Source organism: Gopherus flavomarginatus, chromosome 12 (assembly GCF_025201925.1).
Source record: "Gopherus flavomarginatus isolate rGopFla2 chromosome 12, rGopFla2.mat.asm, whole genome shotgun sequence".
Taxonomy (NCBI): Eukaryota; Metazoa; Chordata; order Testudines; family Testudinidae; genus Gopherus; species Gopherus flavomarginatus.
The window spans coordinates 43,107,698-43,124,425 of NC_066628.1; the positions used below are offsets into that span (position 1 = coordinate 43,107,698).

The window sequence follows — 16,728 nt, forward strand, 5'->3', positions numbered from 1 at the left end:
ATAGAGAAGCTACATTAAACATAACAAGTCAGAGATTTATTTTTTCTAGTCCTGTCTGTCCTGATCAGGCTCCACTTTTCCACCACCCCCACTCTTTCCTTTGCTGGTTTGTTTTTTAGCTTAGATTATGTTTCCAGCTTAGCAGATGTACGGCATTTAAGCATCACATCTGAAGTCCCCTGTTCCTTCCTTGGCCCAAGATTCTCACAGTGTTTACAGTACACTGCAATCCATGCGGCATATGTTTTTGAGCCCAAAGACAATTGCTTTCCTACCAGCCTGCTCATATGTCCGTCCACCTTCATACTAAAAGCAGCAAAGAATCCTGTGGCACCTTATAGACTAACAGAGGTTTTGGAGCATGAGCTTTCGTAGGTGAATACCTGCTTCGTCAGATGCATGTCACCTTCATACTGTGGAGCTTGGAGGAGAGTTAGGGATAGAATGTCAGTTTGTGATCTAGCCTATAATAAGGAGTAATGCATCATTGCCTTTCAGACTGTTACTCAGGAAGGCAGGGTGCCAACTCCGGTGTTGGCTCCTGTGATGTGGACACATAGGAACTGATCCAACACCCTCTGTGTTTTACTGCCATCCCTTGAATTCCAGGCATTTCTCCATCCCTGCCTACAGCTGAAGTTAAGCACACTGCCTCTAGTAATGCACAGGGGTGTGAGCCCCTTCTCTCCATGGACTTAAATGACACCTCGCTGCAATGCAAGGTCTGCAGATTTGCCAGTGAAAATGAAGCATGTAGCATCTGACACATTCAGTTGCTCGCAGGTGGGTGGGTAGAGAAATGAAGGTTGGAATATATAATCCACTTGATGCAACATCAACGGCCTGCCTGACTCATTCACTCTGGGCTGGATTGTGCTGTGCCCCTGAGTGGGTGTGCAAGAGAGGTGAGGATGTCCTCATGTGACTTTTGCAGGAGTAATACACAGTCACAGCCTGCAACCCCATGAGAGTGAGGATTCCGGAGACCAGGGCTGGTTGGCCCTAGGAGGAAACCTACAGTGAATCAAACCTCTGTCCAAAGACACTAGGGTGATGGGGAAGGGCTCATCTTTGTTGACTTGATTTCTTGCTATAGGCTGTGGCAAAATCTGGGATCTGAATGCTCCCAAAGTTTGCTGAAGATCAGATCCGGACTGGGCCCTTCTCGCCGTTGCTCGGTATATTTCAAGAGGAGGCAGGCGACTCCTGTGATTCTGCTCTGTATTACTATTACTGCTGCTCTCTTAGAGCATCTCTTCACTGCAGTTTTATAGCCCCGCAGCCTCAGTCAGCTGACCTGGGCAAGCCGTAGCTATGCGACTGGTCTTTTATCCCAGTGTAGATGTACCCTTAGGGGCCCAGGCCTGCAAGATGTTCATTGCCCTCAACGCCCACTGACTTTAAAGGGATTTGAGGGTACTCAGCACCTCACAGGACTGTTCAGCATCTTGCAGGATTGAGCCCTTGGGGCTCATTCCAACTCCTGGCGAAGGTGATAGACAGACTCCATTGACTGTGGGAGTTAGGTTTGGCCCTCAGTTGCTTTTGGTTTGTTTCAGACGAGGTGCGATGGGGTCTACAGGCCCCACACTGAAGCAGGGAACAATACCGGGCTAGGGAGGCCCCCAGCCTCAACAGGTGCAAAGCATATTAAAGGACACAGGTAGTCTAGGGGAGGGGGCATGAGCTCCATGTGGTGCCAGGAAGCCAGGCAGGTGCTGAGAGCTATGCAGGGAATGACAACCACTTGGTGAAGGCTGCTCTAGCATCCGGAACTTGGGGTCCCCCCCCACTCCTTTGGGAGTTGAAAGCTTGGGGAGAGATTGATCGACTGACCCAGGCGCTAAGAGACTGAGGAGGGTCTCTGCTAAGCCAGTCGCCACAGCCCAAACGGAGGAGCTGCAGGCTAATAGGAAATGACCAAGGGGGTAACATAATTTGGGGTGCTCAGTAACTGGGCTGGCTATGTGGAGAGACTCCCTAGGGCTCTGGGTCGGGACCCAGTGAAGTGGATGGCCCAGATCTCCCTGCCTGACCTCCCTGCTCCTTTGTAATGATGAGCTCTGGGAGAGAAATGGGAGCTTCAGGGGGTGACTGAGGCTGCAGCCGGGCCCCTCCTCTGGGACAACTAGACCAGCAGAACCTGTAAGGCCATGAGCTGACCACGAGGCCAGCTGGTCACCAGACTTTCCTGCTACACCTGCTTGTTACCTGACTCTCCTCACAGGGATTCATAGCCTGAGCATCGTCGGGAAGCTCATAAAGCTCAGCCATAATCTTATTTACACTCGTACGGCGGTGCCAACAGGCATACAGTCCACTTTCTCCCCCAACTAGACGTTTATGGCACCCTCTGAAGGCAACGCTTTCAGCAATTTATCGCGCCTATTTTTCCCAAGCTTCCGAAAGCGCATTGATGACAACTACCAAGAAGCCTCTGGTGAACAATTACCCAGAGCAGCAGGGAGCGCAGCGTGCCCGCCATTCAGGGCTAATTTCCATGGAAATTGCCTACTTTCACCTGACAACATTCTGAATTATATTTTTAATGTTTGTGGCTACATACAGGAATCCATGTCCTTTGTATAAAACACCTGCATAAAAAATAATCCGGCTCCCTTGCTGCTTACATAAAGGGGAAGGGAGGGAGAAGCTTCCACAAAGAACTTGCTCAAAACAACAATTGCAGTGGGCTGGGAATTTTCCAACAAAACCGTCTGTCGTGAGTAAATTCCAGTTTGTTAAAATTGAAACTGTGGGACAGGGTCAGTTTTGACGAATGTCCCATTTCAAAATAAAAGTAAGTTTAGAACTTGTCAAAACACCCTGTTTTGATATTTTCAAAATGAAAAGGCTCCATTTGGGGGCAGAAATGGGTTTTGGTGTAAAAATAAATTAAATGTATTGCTTAAAAAAGGGGTCAGTTAAAATGTTTTGAAATCATCTAAACACGAAACATTTTGACCTTATCCAATTTTTTCTTTTTTCAGATTTTTGATTCACGGAAATGGACGAGGTTGACTTTTCGTCCTGATTCGGGATGGGAGATTTTAAATCGCCAAAATTTTCACAGGGCAAGAAAATCATTTCCCATCTAGCTCTATCCAGTACATATTGGAGAGCTGATCCTGCTGCTGTAGAATTTGATCCTATTGCCTTCAATGGCAGCAGGATTGGGCCCAAGATGCAGGGGAGCTGTTATATTTTTCCCAAACATGAGGGCCTCATTTTCAGCCAGGACTCAGCTGAGCTTCCTTTTTTATGCCTGCATTTTTTTGCATCACCAATTAATTGTGAGCACAAGTCATACCACTGAGATGACTAAACACTTGATTCCATGCATTTCTACCTGCAACAACAGGTGACCTGCCGGCCTCTTGTAGCGAAGGCTTATGTCAGTGGAGGTGGGGAAAATAGGAGGTTTTCTCTCCACTCAAGACTTGTCCAGACCAAATCCTAGCATTGATTACTGAGCATGAATATTAAGGACCAACTTGTGGATGGCCCGGCCAGGTTGTTCCATGAGAAGAAGAAGATGCAAACCAGTCTCTCTTCCCCTGCCCTCTCTCACTCCTACCCATGCCTCTGTGGGGGATTTGCATTTTTTAAAGTTTTTGCATCTCCTGTGGTGCTATTTTGCCATAAACATAAAGCTCTTCTTGTTCATGAGAAACAGTGCTTTGCATAATGAAAGTGAAACAAGCCCGTGCACAAGATGGGGATGAAGGGAAGCTTGTGGTTCCTTGAATTCTCATTGCTACATCACCTCTTTCCAATCTGCATTGCTCATTGCCTTCAACAGGCGATCTCGGGGAAGGAGACAAGGGAAAGGAGTCAGTAACAGCTGCTATAAATAGATGGTGCCTTGATGAGCACTTTGTATTACATTCAGTATCACTGATTAAGGGAGTCCAGAAAACCAGCCTGGGAAAGCAAGCGCTGTTCTGCGGTGTTTGTTGTTCTGTGGCTGTGGGGGAGAGGGGGTGGAGAGATGTGCAGGAGTGTGCGAAATGACAAGCCTTTTCAGAGCCACATGCAAGGGGAGAAATGACTTGTAACAGAGCTTTATTTGTAAAGTGATTCAGCCGCCTGGCTTCCCAGCACAGCACAACCTTAAATGGAAGCCAGAAAACAAAAGGTGAAATCACAGCATGAGCCCAAGCCAGACCCTTGCACCCAAACTCTACCCCACCTCTCCCATTCCCTCAGAAAGTTGGGAAACTCTGGTGCAGATCCTGGCATCTGACCCAGGTTGAGCAGTATGGTACTCTGCGAATAGTCATGTTGAGTTCAGTTCGAGTGACCAGATGTTCTGATTTTATAGGGACAGTTCCAGTTTTTGGGTCTTTTTCTTATATAGAGTCCTATTACCTCCCACCCTCTGTCCTGATTTTTCACATTTGCTGTCTGGTCACCCTAACTTCAGTGTGGTTACCTAGTGAGTAAGGTGCCACTCAACAGGAGTAGGAGTGCCAGGATCTAGCCCTTTGAATCTAGATCTGGATCTGCCTTTCCAACCAGCGGCAGCTCCAGGCACCAGTGCTCCAAGTGTGTGCCTGGGGCAGCAAGCCTCAGGAGGCACCCTGACGCCCCTGTTCCCAACGGACCCTTATCTCTATCATGGACTGAACCAAAATACTCGATTTGAACACACACTGAATCTGGAGAAAGTCCACTCTGAACTGAGATCCAATATCTCTACTAACATAGTTTCTTGGCCAAATGAAGTACTCACACTGGAATAGAATAAAACCAATCACAACTAAATTAACCCCTACAAAATGAAAGCAAACGATGGAAACAACAAATAAAGACAGGTAAAAACTAAACAAGCGAGGGGGGAGGACAGAGAAGTCAGGAAACAAGACAATGGCAGGAGCAATTAAGGAGAAACTTGTAGCATGCCTTCCTTGACAGGTTGTACCCCGTCTCCTGCTGCGTCTGGCTCAGCCCCAGGACTGAGCAATGGCATAGAGGAGCAGTGCAGTAAGTCATGGTGTTGCTGCTGGAAAGTGAACGTTCTGACATAAGTAAGCATTAGTACTTTACTTAATGTTCGCATTACTTTAATGATCCAGCCCAGGAGGGAGATGGCTGTAAGGACGTCTTATGAGGCCACTGAATTTTTATATGGTTTTATTTTATGAGGATGGAAAAAAAATCCTCATCAATGTCACATGTATCGTGCAGAAGAGAAAATTGCTGTGATCCATTGTTTTGGGAGTTTTCGTTACATCAAAACCATCAACAGGGGCCAAAGTGGCTTTTGGAAGGGGTGAAATTGATCAGCATACCTGTCATTTTTAAACCTCTTTTTATTTTTACCAGTTTTCTGGAGCAGCTGAACGAAAGATGCATTAGCTCAGGGGTTGACAACCTTTCAGAAGTGGTGTGCCAAGTCTTCATTTATTCACTTTAATGCCAGTAATACATTTTAATGTTTTTTAGAAGGTCTTTGCTTCTGAGATTTTGACTTGTTTCCCTCTTTAGGATCTAGTCTGGGTGTTTTTTACACCAATATATCTGACCCATTGCTAATAGAAGTCACACGCATACATCTCAGGGTGCATTGAACCAGGGGAGCTTTGCCTTCTGGATCTGCTGTTGACCAGAGTGTCTGGTGAACACAAATCCAAACATTTTCTTACGGCCAGGCATCTGGAGTACTCTTTCTTCTAGGCCAGTTGTGAGGATGTGACCAACCCTCTGCTCCTCCCCCGGCACTGGGCGTAGGTTGCTAGAGCACAAGCTCTTCTTGGCTGGCTGCTTCCCCTTGCTGATGGACCACTCACACCTCAAGGATGGGGATGTCTAGTACGCAGCTCTGCAGGATCCCACGTTCTTGGGAGTTGCTTGAATTAAGCTATTCAGTCTCAGTACTGAAGTGAGCAACTAAAAGCTTTACTGAACATGTCTACCCTGCCAGGGTATCTGCTCATTACTAACTGAACCCTGCGCAGGCCTGAACAGGGCTCAGCACATCAAGCAGAATGGACTCTTTTGGAACAGCCGCCTCTATGGTTATTCCAAAGCTGTGATCAGGAATTGGGAGGGTCCATCCCCGGGAAGCATGAGTGGGGTTTTCCAAAGCACTCAGTACTGGCCTAACTCTTGCCACTGACTCAGTAGCAGTAAACTCCCATTCAACTCTTTTGAAAATCACGGTGTCAGCCAGCAATGTCACTAAGTCCCTGCTTGGTAGACAAGTCTAAACCACGATCACTCAGCCTGGTGAGCTCTTAATGTCGGGGCTGAGTTTGGCAGACCACTTTTTGGCCAACTCAGCTTTCCACCTGTGGTTCCGCTCTGTTGACCCATCCTTAGTGGGTGCCCATTACTTAAGATGAAACTATAACCCAAACATCTTTCCTGTTGTTCACCACAAGAGCATGCTCAGAAATCTAGTTGGGCTTTTTTTCATTGTTTTTCTCCTTTGGCTGTTATCTTGTGGATGTTCATTATGGTTTTCTTCACAGCTAGTTCCTTGGACGTCACACAAGATGTCATTATTTTTCTTTAGCATAAGGAAGTCAGAGCCTCCATTTTCAAGGGACATTCTCTGCTTCATCCCTATTTTTCCTTTCTGAAGAATTTAAGATCTCAGAATCTGGGCTGATTTTGGTTGGTGCTCAGCGTTTGGCGTTTTTTGAAGAAGATGGAGGTGTTTGTTGCCATGGTGAAGCAATCCTTCACTCCTTATTTCCCCATAGATAAACCAATTTAGAACAGTCAAAGTGCTGTGGATCGCTTTTTGGAAGGAGGCTGAAATGAGCAAGAACTGGCAATTGATTGCTTTTAATTAAGGAAGCGACAACATATTGATTTCGTAATCCTTCAGGTAAGTGCTGTTTTGTGTCTAAATCACTTTTTCACTCTGTTTTGCTTTCAAGTTTCTATCTTCTGTATTGAGACAAAGTCCTCTGCTTAAAAATAAAAATATTTATAAATCAAATCCAAGATGCCTTGCAAATGACATTTATTAATAATATTCATGCAAATAATTAGTAATATTGTGGGAGCACCCCCAGTGGGCTAGGTTATTTCCAGAAATGTCCCTGTGGCCAGCGCCACTTCCCGCAGCTCCCATTGGCCAGGAACAGCAAACCACGGCCACTGGGGGCTGTGTATGGCCGTGCCTGCGAATGGTCAATGAAAACAAACTGTCTCGCAGACCGCCAGCAGATTACCCTGACAGGCTGCAGATTGCCCACCACTGCTTTAGATGCTACCAAAATACCAATAATAAAAGAAGCAGAATAATAGGCAATTTATATGCATGTCTGTACATGTTTATATGTCACTACACTGGGATTTCTTTGTGTCCTGTAGTCTTGTAGAGCCGAGATCTTGGCTTTTTCCCGTCTTTTTCTCTCCTTTAATTCATATGTTGTTCATTTCCTTAGTTATCAATGCCAGAACATCATTTTTTCAAAGGGTATTCATTGGAAAGGATGCAAAACTGAAATATAGGCTTTCTGGAGAAAAAACCTGGGTTTAAGCAGGCTTATCCTTTTTAACGGGGAAAATAGCTCTGTACAGACAATTCAAAAGCTGCTTGATAAAGCCAAGAATTCAGGTTATTTAAAAAAAAACTGCAAAGGAAGATAACTGAGAAAAGATGCTCTAGCTGAACAAAACTCTAAATCCCTCATTGCACACCCACAGGAATGAATTTGCTGCCTCTTTGTTCCCTTTTACCTTCCCTGATCAAACTGAGAAAGAAATAGATGTTATCAAGGGAAGCTTATCTCTGTCTTAGAAAGAAAAAAACCCTGTGTATAGTGCAGGGAGACTTCCCACTTGGATAAGCCAATTCATCCTGAGATGCTGCTGAATCTGATGGGGATGAGTTTATTATACAGCCACCTAGATACTCACTGAAATGCTTTGGGTCAGAAATAGTCAAATACAATAGCCTTCTGCGGGTCCCACCAAAGTTATCCACACAATGTTCTCAGGTTAACCAACTCATCGCCCCACCTGCCTCCTGATCCAGAGAGTTTCAGTTCAGCTGTGAACTTCTCACATGTCCCATTTGTCATGTTCTAGTCCCAGCCTTTGAAGGGCCCAGTCCACCCCCCACTGCAGTTAATGGAAAGACTCCCATTGATTTCAAAGGGTGCTGAATAAGGCTACTCACCCTTTGCTGGCTGCAGTCCCCCGGCCCTTAGTTTAATAACACAGTTGTGATCATCCTACTGAGGAGAGAGCATGTGCCGTGCCTTTCCCTTTTCTATGAAAGGTTACTTCTGCGGGGGTTGCATTATGAGTTCCACATCTCCATTCGCTATGCAGCACCCTTCCCAATAAGGGAGCCAAAACGGTTTCTATTCCAGCTGCATGACCCCATGCCCATCACATCCCGATGTAATTTGATTTCCTTTTCTATAGTCCTCCCAGCACCTAACTGAAATGGCTATGCTAGATGCTTAAGTGACTTATATGGGAGGGTGGAGCATCAGAGTGGGAGTCAGGAGACCCGAGTTCTATTCCTAGATCTTCTGCGGAGCACTGTGTGACCTTTGGCAAGTCACTTCACAGCCCTATGCCTCAGTTTCTCATGTCTGTAAAATAGGGATAATGATACTTACCTTCCATTGGGAAGAGCCTAGAGATGTACAGATGAAAAGCAAAGTGTTGTTCTGTTATCCTGTTTTAATATTAAAGCAAATGACACTCAGTTTTAAATTAGATATAATATTCAGCTGGCTCAGCAGAGCTGTAAATCAGACCTTGATTATCTGTTCTATTATTAGAAATCTTGAAGAGACAATGAAATGGAGAGCAAGGAGAGGTGCTCAGCTTGTTAGGAGGAGAACTCCTCCAATTCCAGCACACACTTTGGCTAAGCCAACCAATTTCTAACTGGAAAAAAAAATAGGCCAGCGTCGAAGGGAAGATTTAGGAAGCAGTCTTGAGGGATTTGTGTGGTGCAGCGGCTGAAATAACAGCATGAAATTGCTATTAAAAATTAAAGAGATACAGGTTATTTGACCTTCTTTTAATCAGAGATGGAGAAAAACCCTGCCTAGAAGTAAGAGCACGAGAGAAATGTTTCTTCCTCTGCCAGGACTTTTAGTGCCAATGAATGGCTTTTTTGGAAAAGCTGGTTTTAAACTCAGCTGACTGAAGGAAGGAAGCTGCTTTTCTTCTGTGTAGCATGGGTCACTTTCAGAACCCTGACTGACTGGCAGAAATGAGCCAAGAATGGCTATTGTTTTTGAGTTATGTTGGTAGTGCCCAGAAGCCCCAAGTGAGATGGAGGGGGGGCATTGTGGTAGGCTCTGTTCAAATGCATAGTGAGAGACAATCTGCTTACAGTCTATAGACAAGGGGTAGAAGATGAGATGGCAAAGTGACTTGCCCAAGGGCACTCAGCAGGTCATTGGCAGAGCTGGGAATGGAATCCAGATCTCCTCAGTCCCACTCTAGTGCTCCAGCCATTAGACCACCCAGGTTCTAAATCCATTTCACTGCTCTCCTACCCTGATTCAAACCCTGTTCTCATTTAGAGAAGGCCCTGAAGCAAAACTCAGGATCCCCAGCCTGAGAAAGCTGAGCTCCAGTCCCAGGCCAAGTCTGATCTTAAAGTCCTAGTTCATAGTCTGGATTATTCCTCCCTTTTTTATTCCAGTATGTCAGCAACATTCCTGGGACAAGGAAGAACTAGCCAAGAAGGATACTTGGAAGTGTGTCAGTCAGAAGCTAGATCTCTCCTGACGGCTTAGGTAGTGTTATATTAACCATTGAAAATAAATGAGTATAACTTGCCATAGCCTTTTCATATTCATCGTAACAAAAAGTCCTATAATTAAAATGAGGCTTTTAATTAGAGGCAATAATAAGCCACTCGCAAATCCCAGTCTTCGCTTTCAAGATACTGCCCAATGATCTTTACAGATTTAGTAACTCCGATTGAAATCCATGGAGATCTTTCCATTGACTTCCGTGGGTATTGGATTGGTCCCAAGTGGGTCCCTCGAGTTACTTGCTCTTGTGAGGCTTAGTGTATGATCAACAGACATCGCCTCCTCTTTCTGACCATTTTTTATCATTACGTAGTATTTGTGTACATTGCCATAAGTGAGCACGGGCGGATTGCATAGAATTATGGCCCAGCTGTCACTCAAATGGTTGTGTTTCTAATGGCACCTGAGCCAAAAGGAGAGGCCTGTATATTCTTGAAAAGAATGATCAGCTGTTTTTAACAGTGAGACCAGCAGCACCAACCTCAACCAAAAGCCAGCTCATGCAATCATTCCATTGTGCAGATAGCACACTGTGCTCCCAGCCACTGAATCCTGACCTGCTGCCTTAGAAGAGTGTTTATTTAAACTGCCTACAACAGCGCTATCACAGATCAAGCCAGTACGAGGGTGTCTGCTAATAAGCAAAGGTTAGAACAACTCCCCTCACTTCTCTTAAATTGTTTTTCTCCGTAAAAGAGCTGACTCTTTGTGATATTGACTGCATTATGGGTGTGTTTGTGTGTCTGTAAATTTGTGACGGGTTTGGCGATGGTTAGCAAGGCATTATTTACAATATAACCTGTCATTTGTTGTCTTGACATGTAATGCTACACGTTGAACAGTGAACCATTCCATCACATCACTGTATTTAACAACATACGTGTTCAGGGCTAGATTAAGCATTCAACCTCAGCCCTGCGGCCACAGACACCACTCAAGGCACCTTCAAGGCACCTTCAAGGCACCATTCCTGTAGAGAGCCCCCTTTTCCATTGGGGTGGTGAGTATGCTGTGGCAGCCTCTTACAAGACACAGCATAGTCCCTTCCGATTCTGGCCAGTGCCGGGGGTGTCTGAGCCATGACACCACCTACTCCTTGCCCGCATGCTTCCAGGGAGCAGTATCAGACAAGCTGCCTCTACTTGTTCCCCAAGCTTATACTTCAAGGAAGGTCCTATGTGGTGGCAGTTGAGCTCAGGGAAAGCTTTGCTGTCCTGAGTAACCCTGTAACAGCAAAGGGAAAGCTAGCCCTCGGCTAGTGTAGGTGATAGCACTGGCAAATATCTGTATCCACACAGAAATATATAGGCCGAAACTTTCAGAGTTGGCCAGTTCCCATTAATTTTAATGCCCAAATCGCTTAGACACTTCTGAAATAAAATCAAGCAGATGCCTAGAGTGGAGCCAGCCAGCAAGGAGACCTGTCCTGTTTCAAATCATTCTAGTTCAATGCCTTGCTGCAGAAATCACTGTTCAGACTGCAAGCGCCTCAGGGCAGAAAATTTCTCTCAGTATGCGTTTGTACAGCACCTAGAACAATGGAGCCTTCAGACTGACTTGAGGCTCCAGATTCTTCTTCAGTAGAAATGATAATACAAACTTAGGAGTAATCTTTCCCTACACTCTCTAAGGATCAGGACATTTTAAATAAAGATGTAATATTTAGGTAAGCTTTCCTATCCATGTGGTGGGGGGGTCTGTTCCTCTGACTGTGCAAAAATAGGCTCATTTAAGGTAACCCGGAGGAATTATTCCACTGATACATGTGGAATTTAGTGTACGCTTTCTGCTCTCATTAGCATTAATGGAAGGTATGTGTGTAGATGTTCTAGGCATGCAGAGGAGTAAATAGAACCTCTGTGTATTTTTATATATCCTTGACCAGAGGGAGGTTGTATTAGTATTAGCTGGTTATTGGTTGTTGTATTTAACTATTTATTGGCAGTGTGCATGCCTTCAGAAATTATTGCTTCTTGCCACTCCACTTGAGTATTTCATTGCTGTGTCCTTGAAGGCTGAGGTCAATAAGGAAGATCCTGTGAGGTGAGTGGGACATGAGCTGTATCATCAGGAGGAGAAAGATATGGTAAGAGACCCTCCAGCATTCTGGACGAGTCTAATAGATGGAAGAGGTGAACCTTGAGAGTGAACATTTTTAAGGATCCATTAAGAACTGTGGGTCAGATCCTCAACCAGCCTAAATCAGACTAGTTTCAGTAAGGAGCTGAACCTGTGTTTCTGTTTAACTTTCGTTTCCACTTTATAAGCCTCTGTAATTGTTAACCATTGTTTTTCCCATGATCCCTAATTTTAAACCTTATAGCTTCATCCCCTGCAAGAGATTCATTGCCTTGTACAACTAAAAATTAATTTCTAAAGCAAAATGGCCTGCGCTATTTAGATCTCCAAAAACGGCCTATTGCCATAATCTGCATTTTAGACAAGCTTGTCTCATGGGATTAGCTCTTCAAGAGTCTTTGTGTTGCGCAAAATATTTTGTAGATAATGTTCATCAGGGTTTTTGGATATTTTTCTTCTGCTCTTTGGCCTGCTGGCTCATAATTCTTGCAACGTGTTCAACTGAATTTCATCTCAGTGCATCACACAGAGAGCTGACATCAAGTATTCATCCAGAGACTGAACTGAGAACTAATGACCTACTTTCCCTTATGCACATAATGTCCTTTGTCCTTTTATAGTAGACAGTTGTGCCTGTACTTAGTGTATATTCAAAGTCCTGAGTGTTGAAATCATCTACAGGAGGAAGCTCATTTTAAAATATATACACAGAGATAATGGTATTGGGGAAAAGTCTCCAAAACCTCAGGAAAGAAAATTTAAGGTCACCAAAAATTATTAAAAGCAAGGAAAACAGGGCACAGAGGGGAAAAAAGTATAAATGAAAAGAGAGTGTGAGATAAAAGGATGAGCAGTTAAGAGAAACCTGCATCTTAATTAGGATGGATCTTCCTTTCCTGGCCTGCTGTATGTGGATAAATGGGTGTGGGTTGTGTTGGTGCTGTGTTCTGCAGATGGCCTCACCCTTGCCTGGCACGTGTTTAAATTTATTATCAGTGGTAACACATATCCCAAAGCACTTCAGAATTTGGCCCACAATTTGTAAAGTTCTCACTCTGGCAAAACTCCAATAAAGACTGAGAACTTCAGAATTTGATCCAATGTGTATGAAGCCAGCGGCTATAGTGGAAAATCAGTGTTCACATTCTGCTCTTGGTTGCGATGGTCTGCGCCCCGAAATAATGTGACCTGTAACAGACACTGATAGTCTCACCTGTTTTTACACAGCAGACGCCACAATGAGCCTGGATCGTTTACTTCCTGTTTGTGAACTGATGATCCTGAACAGTGTAGAATTTTGACATCTAACTTCTGCTTCTTCCGGTCACTTCGTTGTTTTGAAAAACTGTGGGCCTCAATCCTGTCTCTACAGTTATGCCTGCCATGCTGTCTAGAGTCACTCACGAACAGAGGTGTCAAGCTCAGAGCAGACTGCCACAAACCAGGGCACAAACCCCAAATTGGTTGGGTGTTCTAAAATTAGATTTCACCAACCAAGAAAAAGGCGTGAACTCCTCAAGCACTGTAATGCCCTTCACATGGAGCCAGAGATAGTCCTGGTGGGCATTCCAGCCTGTCTTGCCAACCAGGCAAGCCTACATTTGTGATAGATGATCCCTTGCACCAATATTCAAGTTACTCCTAGTCCCAAAGGATCAGTCACTTACTCCAGATCAGTTGTACCTTAGATTTCAAACTAAAGGCCACACTTGTAGCCAATTCTGTAATAAACTAACTAAAGATGTATAATTTAAGAAAAAGAAATTATAATTATTTACACTTTTAAAGCAGGTAAACATACACACACAAAAAAGTCTTAGGTTTCAAAAGACGACAGTATCTACTATAATGGGCAAGCTTTAGGGTTAACCCATGATAAACAGCTGGGGACCCTTTATTTATGCTTAGAAATCTTCACCCCTCAGAGTTCAAGCAGGATAGGGATACAGTTTCTCCTTAACAGTGACTTTTATTTCCTACCCCGTAGTGTTCAAGCAGATTTGTGCACATACCCTCTTCTAGGATATGGGGGAAGCAATCAAAAAAGTCTTTTGTCCACTGATATTCCACAGTGGCTTGTCTGGTGTCTATAGACCTTCTTTTGTTGGAGAAAGTAGTATTTCACACTTGGTAATGCTTCTCCCCTGACTGTGGGGGCTTACAGCCTTAGCAAACATTTTTATAGTTATATAGTTTTATAGAGCAAACCCTTAAATATTACCTTATAACGTGAGATGCAGACATTGTACGTAAGATTAATATATGCAGCATCCTACAAGCATTTCATAAAGTCTTAACACTGAACACATTCTTATCATTCTAATGTCTTTTTTAACAATACTAACACACAGGTGAACAGTCTGGTGTCCAGCTGTGCATATGTCAGTGTTCAGCGAGGCCCAGGGGACTTGACGTGAACTGGCATCTGATCTACAAGCATCACAATGCACTTACAATTTTGTGCATGCAGTTTCTGCCTGATGGCCGACTTGATTGTGTGTGCAAAACTATGTGTACAACAAGTATTCATGTACTATCTAAGTTGTATACAGTGGCCATTGCTTGTGTTTGCTTGTTATTTCTATGAGTGTGTCAAGGCTTCTTTTCAAGAAATAGCCATTTAGAATCTTATTAATATTCTGCCTCAGACGCTCAGATGCCAGCAGTTTTAAGACAGGGCACTTGTTTTATATGCACACCTAAGGCTAGAGTTTCCAAAGATCCGATGGAAATAAGGCACTCAGCTTCTACTGAACTTTAGTGGGATTATGTCACCTAACTCTTAAATTTCTTTGAAAATCTCACCTTAGAGTATTTCAGTGTTTGTCCCTTTAAATTCTTGCCTTTTTAAAAAATGAGCTTTCACAGTTGGGCAAATGCTTACAGAGAGAGAATTATAACTCAATACTAACTTAACTAACTATTAATTATACGAGAATTCTGTGAAAATTTAGGGAAGAGAGCTAAATAATTAACAAAGCTTGTATCTCAACATGTCTTTGCTGAGATCAATTCCTAGCGGGTGAGTAACTCACAGTAGTTTCTAAGAATAACTATTGCTTTCCATAAAATATTTGTTTGCCTCAGCTCAGTTGAACACAAAGATAAGTGCAGATCAATGACAAGTTACTTTACGATGCAGTCTTTACAGAGCTTATAAAGCTTCTCTAGGAATTCCCAGGGCTTTCGTTGCTTGTGAACCTGTCAATGGGTGGGCAGACAAGTAAATCAACGTGGTTTTATTTCACCAATATTTTCAAATATCTTGTTCTTGACATTTCTTTCATTGCAGATATTTGAATTGCAAAACCAATTGTAAGAGGTTTTTGGAAATTATTCTGAGCAGGAAGCTTTGTCATGTGCGTTCAGCTCCTTGGCACTGAATTCAAAAGGGTTTTCACCTGTTGACTGCTGTATTTCCCTGCCTGTCAAGGGATCCTGAGTAATGCCAGTTCAAATCTCTGCACTGATACATACTGATACAAGCCTGTGTTATCAGGAGACATTTATAAGAAGACAAGGTCATCCCATCTTGTAGGAAATGGTGAAGGATGTAGAGTTCATCTGCAGAGCACCACAGAACCTGCCCTATGGGATGACTTGTATCCTTGACTCACAAAAACCTGTCTGCAAGCAATATTCTGCCATTGGAATGTACCAGTATTGACTGAATTTATGTGATTTCTCAATCAAAATTCTTAAAGTAGGATAATCCTGGACCACTCCCTTTAGCATCATTATTACAGCTGGTCAGAAATGGGTTTGGTTTTGAAGAAGTTAATATTTGTCGACACTTTTTTCTTGTTTTCATCAAAAAGGCTGAAAATAGCACATTTTGGCTGAAAACCTCAAAATGTGCCCAGTTTCATTTCTTTCTAATGACCCCCCCTCCCAAAAAAAATTAGGTTGAAAATAGATATTTCCTGTGGAAATTTCCATTTAAAAACAATTCTCTATCAGAAAAGCAAGTTGCTTCATTCAAGTTGCTTTCGCTGTGAGCATTCACTCTCCTGTGCTGATTGGCTGTTTACTTTGACCCTTCCCACCTCTAGCTTCACAATGTGCAGCCCCCGCCCCTCCTCTTTCCTTCCTTTGTCTTTCTATGTAGCTAATCTCCTCCTAAAATAACCCCACTGAGAGGAATTAAATAACAAGACAAAACTAAAAATATTACAGCACTAACATGGCGTATTAGTTTGCAGCCATAGCATCATTCACTCTGCTTGTAAGTTCTCTCCGGTGCCTCTCCCTTGTGTCTGTCTTGTCTATTGAGATTGGAAGTTCTCTAGGGCAGAGACTGTCTCGGATGCTAAGTTTGTTCAGTGCCTCACAAGATGGGGACCCTTTCCCATAAAGGTGAGGCTGTCCTGGGGAGATTTGGTAATTGAGGTACAAGGAAGATCTGAAGTGAGAAAGAGGTGATTACACAGGTGAAAGGCAGGCAGATTTAGCAGATCAGTTCATCTGCTGATTATTGTGTGGCTTTAAATATTGTCAGGGGTTCCCAGCGCATGGCAGTATGCGCACTTAATATGTATGTTATCGTAATAAACCAATCAAGTCAGAAGTGACTCCGTGAAATTACCTGGGTGTAAAATAAGTGTGGGAGGAGAATGAGCATCAAGGGCCAAATTCTGCTCTCAGAATTTGACGTAAAGCGTCAGAAACTCCCCAGAGGCTAATGGGAGCTGAGGGTGTGCCGCACCTCTGCAAAGGAAGCCATATTTAGATGCCTAAAGATGGATTTAAAGGTCTAAGGTTAGGCATCCATGACTCAAAATGTGGGCCTTGGCCTCCCTGTCACAACATGAGAATATCAATACTCCCCTGGATGCTGTGTGTGTTTGTTCGAGAGTAAAAATCCTTTCTGTGTACCAGTTAAAGGGCATGTCTACATTTG

General features: G+C 43.7%; 1 protein-coding gene across 3 annotated transcripts in view; it reads left to right on the forward strand.

Moving 5' to 3' along the window:
* The window catches only part of RAB11FIP4 (RAB11 family interacting protein 4), a 215,125-nt gene that overhangs the window by 99,467 nt on the left and 98,930 nt on the right, over window positions 1-16,728 (forward strand). Inside the window, exon 1 of one of the 3 annotated variants that reach the window (XM_050920719.1) lies at window positions 6,772-6,838. The exons of the other annotated variants lie outside the window; for them this stretch is intronic. The gene's annotated coding sequence lies outside the window, so the exon portion shown is untranslated. Of the gene's footprint in view, window positions 1-6,771; window positions 6,839-16,728 lie in introns of those variants that run through there. 3 annotated transcript variants of the gene reach the window in all.